Below are 6,540 nucleotides of genomic sequence, written 5' to 3'. Positions count from 1 at the left end.
CAAGGTCCGAGGAGAAAATATCGACACAACAGTAAATGTCATGCTCTTCTAGTCCATCTACCATATCTCTCTTCGAAAGACTTCCATGGTAGTACGACTATAAAACAGAAAAGAAAACTCTTCCGATACCTCTCGACGGCTTCTTTATGGTCGTTCCTGTTGCCAGGATGAGCACAAGGCCCATTTTTAATAACAAACGGATACTCAACAGGTTACGGAATTGGAACCGTATTCCCTTTCGTTCAAAATTATTCAAGTGTTTAATTACTATGGAATAAAAATTCATTCATTTCATTTCATTAAAACTTGAAAATTTTCGGCTTTCGCCTTGAACTTAGGACCGACTAACTCGTGATCAACCACTGTTCACACGAAACCCTTCTCCACTTCAGTCCTCCAAGGTCTCATTCGATTATTTGCTACTACCACCAAGATCTGTACCAATAGCGGCTCCATGCAGGCTTACGCCAAACACTTCTAAGCACACCATTGTACCCTCCTACTCACTAAAGTTTCAAAATTTATAATCCAACCGAAATTGTATTATAAATCATGTACTTTAGCGGTAATGTATAGGTATACAACTTAAGCGCCATCCATTTTAAGGGCTAGTTGCTTCGGCAGGTGAGTTGTTACACACTCCTTAGCGGATTACGACTTCCATGTCCACCGTCCTGCTGTTTTAAGCAACCAACGCCTTTCATGGTATCTGCATGAGTTGTTAATTTAGGCACCGTAACATTACGTTTGGTTCATCCCACAGCGCCAGTTCTGCTTACCAAAAGTGGCCCACTGGGCACATTATATCATAACCTCAACCTTCATATCAAGAAAGGTGAGGTTCTTACCCATTTAAAGTTTGAGAATAGGTTAAGGTCGTTTCGACCCTAAGGCCTCTAATCATTCGCTTTACCAGATAAGATTATTTTACATAATTTTTAAATGCACCAGCTATCCTGAGGGAAACTTCGGAGGGAACCAGCTACTAGATGGTTCGATTGGTCTTTCGCCCCTATACTCAATTCTGACAATCGATTTGCACGTCAGAACTGTTTCGGTCTTCCATCAGGGTTTCCCCTGACTTCAACCTGATCAAGTATAGTTCACCATCTTTCGGGTCACAGCATATATGCTCAAGGTACGCTCCAGTTAGAGGTATAAATAATAATAAATTATCATTATACATAACTATATGGAACGCCCCGGGATTGAATTAATAATGTAATACATTAAAAATTAATCCCATTATTAATACAGTTAAGTTAATTTCGCCATTAGGTTTAATATAACCCAATGACTTGCACATATGTTAGACTCCTTGGTCCGTGTTTCAAGACGGGTCCCGAAGGTATCCTGAATCTTTCGCATTGTTAATCATATAAATGCATACAATTAATATTAAAATCAATGATAATAATATTATTGTAAAATTCAAAAGAATTTTAGCATTATATATAATAAAATCTATCAACACTTTATCAAATCATCAGTAATTATTCTATGTTAATAAGCTAAAAGCAAATTAATTTGAATAAACTTAAAAACCAATGATCTTTTGATAAATATTTTATTATGTTAATAGATTACAATGTCCTTATATGAAAAAAATGCACACTATTACTATAATATTTAAAATTAAATACTACAGTTATAATGATGAATTTTTCATAATGGATATTCAGGTTCATCGGGCTTAACCTCTAAGCAGTTTCACGTACTATTTAACTCTCTATTCAGAGTTCTTTTCAACTTTCCCTCACGGTACTTGTTTACTATCGGTCTCATGGTTATATTTAGTTTTAGATGGAGTTTACCACCCACTTAGTGCTGCACTATCAAGCAACACGACTCTTTGGAAATATCTTTCTAGTAATCATTAACGTTATACGGGCCTGGCACCCTCTATGGGTAAATGGCCTCATTTAAGAAGGACTTAAATCGTTAATTTCTCATACTAGATATTAAGATATTCCATACACTGCATCTCACATTTGCCATATAGACAAAGTGACTTAGTGCTGAACTATTTTCTTTTCGCTCGCCGCTACTAAGAAAATCCTTGTTAGTTTCTTTTCCTCCCCTCATTAATATGCTTAAATTCAGGGGGTAGTCCCATATGAGTTGAGGTTGTATAAAATATATTTTAGATTGATTTGTTTATTTTTATTTAATTTTTTTGCTATTTGCTATTTTAAAGAAATATATTTTTATATCTTGATTACTCAATATTATTCAATCTTTTCATCCCTTTTTAAAATTCATAATATAATAATTAATAAAATTAACAACATTATTCCTCCACATATCATATATTTTTTTTTATTATAAATTTTTCTCAATACAATAGAGTGAATTAATTCTAGAATAAAAATTTATTTTATGCTAGACATTCCTCTTATGTATTATTTAATATAATTTAAATAATGTTGAAAATTTTTTCTTTTATGGGAATACTAAGATTCTCATTTATCATAAATTTTCGTTCAAATATGAGGTATTCAAGAATATATTTTCTATATTTCTTTTTATGCTATTAATATTATGGATTGAAAAATACAATCCAATAATATGCCATATGCTTAAATTCTATTAATTGACTAAAAGAATAAGCAACTAATTTAGCATAGTCTTACAACCCTCAACCATATGTAGTCCAAGCAGCACTTTAAAATTAATTAAAGTACATAACAGCATGGACCGCAATATGCGTTCAAAATGTCGATGTTCATGTGTCCTGCAGTTCACACGATGACGCACAGTTTGCTGCGTTCTTCATCGACCCATGAGCCGAGTGATCCACCGCTTAGAGTGATAATTTTTTTGTATTTTTTTAATTCAAAGTCAAAGAATTTTAATTTATTGAAAGTATTAATAATTAATCAATAATAAATTTTTAATACATAAGTTTAAAACATCTTTCAATAAATTGTAATTTTAAACCCAAACATTTGCAGCTGCGCATGTCTTAGGTCAACAAAAACAGTAATACCTTTTATATATTATTTTCTTCTCTATTTGTGCGTTTTCTTTTTTTAAATTTTTCAACATGTTTTTAATCACAAATAGAAAATACCATAAAAAAAAGGTATTACACACGTTAATGTGAACAAGTTAACTTATCATTTATAATATTTTATATAAATATCACAATTAAATATTATTTTCTATATAAATAATAAGTACAGCTATATGTTTAAAGGTTTTTTTATTGCGTTCAAATACAATGTATGCGAAGTTCACAATATAATATATATTGTCATAATGCATTACAAGGAGTTAAAAAAAAAAAAAAACAGAAAAACATTCAAAACATTGTATAATTCAAAACATTTTGAATGAAAAGAACAAAAAGAAAACTTTTTTTTCTTTTTTATTCTTTTTTTTTATTTTGTTTTTATATAATTATTTTTTTTTTCTTTTCGGATAGGAACACAATAATGATCCTTCCGCAGGTTCACCTACGGAAACCTTGTTACGACTTTTACTTCCTCTAAATAATCAAGTTCGGTCAACTTTTGCGAAACAACCGTGAAACACAAGGCGTCACAGTGATCACGTCCGGAGACCTCACTAAATAATTCAATCGGTAGTAGCGACGGGCGGTGTGTACAAAGGGCAGGGACGTAATCAATGCGAGTTAATGACTCACACTTACTGGGAATTCCAAGTTCATGTGAACAGTTTCAGTTCACAATCCCAAGCATGAAAGTGGTTCAGCGGTTTACCCGGACCTCTCGGTCTAGGAAATACACGTTGATACTTTCATTGTAGCGCGCGTGCAGCCCAGGACATCTAAGGGCATCACAGACCTGTTATTGCTCAATCTCGTTACTGCTAGACGCAATTTGTCCATTTAAGAAGCTAGTGTCCTTATAATGGGACAAACCAACAGGTACGACTCCACTTATATAAACACATTCAAACACTTGTACATTCAAGATGAACGCATGAATGAAGGCTATATAAGCTTCAACACCATAATCCTGAAAGCATCTATTTAATATATTTGAGTCTCGTTCGTTATCGGAATTAACCAGACAAATCACTCCACGAACTAAGAACGGCCATGCACCACCACCCATAGATTCGAGAAAGAGCTATCAATCTGTCTTACACGCTTATGTTCGGACCTGGTAAGTTTTCCCGTGTTGAGTCAAATTAAGCCGCAGGCTCCACTCCTGGTGGTGCCCTTCCGTCAATTCCTTTAAGTTTCAGCTTTGCAACCATACTTCCCCCGGAGCCCAAAAGCTTTGGTTTCCCGGGAAGCGACTGAGAGAGCCATAGTAGTAGCTACACCCAATTGCTAGCTGGCATCGTTTATGGTTAGAACTAGGGCGGTATCTGATCGCCTTCGAACCTCTAACTTTCGTTCTTGATTAATGAAAACATCTTTGGCAAATGCTTTCGCTTAAGTTAGTCTTACGACGGTCCAAGAATTTCACCTCTCGCGTCGTAATACTAATGCCCCCAAACTGCTTCTATTAATCATTACCTCTTGATCTAAAAACCAATGAAAGTAGAACAGAGGTCTTATTTCATTATTCCATGCACAAAATATTCAGGCATTTGGAGCCTGCTTTAAGCACTCTAATTTGTTCAAAGTAATTGTACCGGCCCACAACAACACTCGATGAAGAGCACTGAAGCAGGTTTAAATAGGAGGAATATATAAAAAATACATTGTATTAATTATATATAAGAACTCCACCGGTAATACGCTTACATACATAAGGTAATGTACATACCACAATTATAGTTGTACTACCCGTATGAAGCACAAATTCAACTACGAACGTTTTAACCGCAACAACTTTAATATACGCTATTGGAGCTGGAATTACCGCGGCTGCTGGCACCAGACTTGCCCTCCAATAGGTCCTTGTTAAAGGATTTAAAGTGTACTCATTCCAATTACAGGGCCTCGGATATGAGTCCTGTATTGTTATTTTTCGTCACTACCTCCCCGAACTGGGAGTGGGTAATTTACGCGCCTGCTGCCTTCCTTAGATGTGGTAGCCGTTTCTCAGGCTCCCTCTCCGGAATCGAACCCTGATTCCCCGTTACCCGTTGCAACCATGGTAGTCCTAGATACTACCATCAAAAGTTGATAGGGCAGACATTTGAAAGATCTGTCGTCGGTACGAGACCATACGATCTGCAAGTTATCTAGAGTTCAACCAATATAACGATCGAATAATCGCTTGGTTTTAGCCTAATAAAAGCACACGTTCCAAAAGGTCCGTGTTTATTTTGCATGTATTAGCTCTAGAATTACCACAGTTATCCAAGTAACTGTTAACGATCTATGGAACCATAACTGATATAATGAGCCTTTTGCGGTTTCACTTTTAATTTGTTTGTACTTAGACATGCATGGCTTAATCTTTGAGACAAGCATATAACTACTGGCAGGATCAACCAGAATAATATATATTTCTTTTTTATATAATATTTTTTATATTATATAAAAGTTTAAAATGATATTTTCTTATTTGAAAATTATACACAAATACACAAAACATAAAAACATTTACAATATACACAACAATTTTTCTATGTTTCTTTCTTTATTATATTTTTTTTCATTATATTTCATTTCTATTGTGTGATTTTGTAATGGATTTTTTTAATTTTTGTTTTGGTATCGTGAAAAGAATTTTCGTTCTCTATACATATTATTATTTAATTATTATGTAAGAACGATATTTCTTCTTATATTGGCAAAATTTTCAAATAATATCATTCTATACATTTTACTTTATTTCAATGCATATAGTAATATATATACCTTTTTTTAAGAGTATATAAATTTTTTTCTTGATTTGAAATTAATAATTTCAAATTCTATTATATTTATTTCAATAATAAATATATGATAAAAAGTATTTTCGGGTGCAACACATTAATATTTTATTTTATTTAAAAACCATCCTTTTACACATATATTTTATGAGTAAATATTAGAATAGCTCACAAATAAAACTAAAATATTGTTTAATATTTATTTCTACAATATGTTAGTATAGAATAATAGATTTTTTATGTTTTTGTATAAAACAAAATCTATTTCTATTTAAACTAACTGTAGGAAACCAGGAATAAAAAACGCTCATTATATACAATATGTTAGTACAGAATATAGAGTTTTGTATAAAACAAAATCTATTTCTATTTAAACTAACTGTATAAAAACCAGGAATAAAAAACGCTATTATATACAATATGTTAGTACAGAATATAGAGTTTTGTATAAAACAAAATCTATTTCTATTTAAACTAACTGTATAAAAACCAGGAATAAAAAACGCTCATTATATACAATATGTTAGTACAGAATATAGAGTTTTGTATAAAACAAAATCTATTTCTATTTAAACTAACTGTATAAAAACCAGGAATAAAAAACGCTCATTATATACAATATGTTAGTACAGAATATAGAATTTTGTATAAAACAAAATCTATTTCTATTTAAACTAACTGTATAAAAACCAGGAATAAAAAACGCTCATTATATACAATATGTTAGTACAGAATATA

General features: G+C 32.3%; 2 non-coding genes and 1 pseudogene across 2 annotated transcripts; all 3 read right to left on the bottom strand.

Moving 5' to 3' along the window:
• The window catches only part of LOC138858449 (large subunit ribosomal RNA), a 4,660-nt pseudogene extending 2,530 nt beyond the window's left edge, over nucleotides 1–2,130 (bottom strand).
• Nucleotides 2,131–2,632: 502 nt separating this feature from the next.
• Nucleotides 2,633–2,811, bottom strand: LOC138858450 (5.8S ribosomal RNA). Its single transcript, XR_011397581.1, has one exon. It is a non-coding gene; the product is annotated as a 5.8S ribosomal RNA (ribosomal RNA).
• A 624-nt stretch (nucleotides 2,812–3,435) lies between these two features.
• Nucleotides 3,436–5,425, bottom strand: LOC138858354 (small subunit ribosomal RNA). Its single transcript, XR_011397488.1, has one exon. It is a non-coding gene; the product is annotated as a small subunit ribosomal RNA (ribosomal RNA).
• Nucleotides 5,426–6,540: the final 1,115 nt, after the last annotated feature.

Source organism: Bactrocera oleae, unplaced genomic scaffold, assembly GCF_042242935.1.
Source record: "Bactrocera oleae isolate idBacOlea1 unplaced genomic scaffold, idBacOlea1 ctg00000009.1, whole genome shotgun sequence".
In the NCBI taxonomy this organism is placed as follows: Eukaryota; Metazoa; Arthropoda; class Insecta; order Diptera; family Tephritidae; genus Bactrocera; species Bactrocera oleae.
The sequence above is the reverse complement of the archived record's forward strand: the minus strand, read 5'-3'. Positions and strand labels throughout refer to the sequence as shown.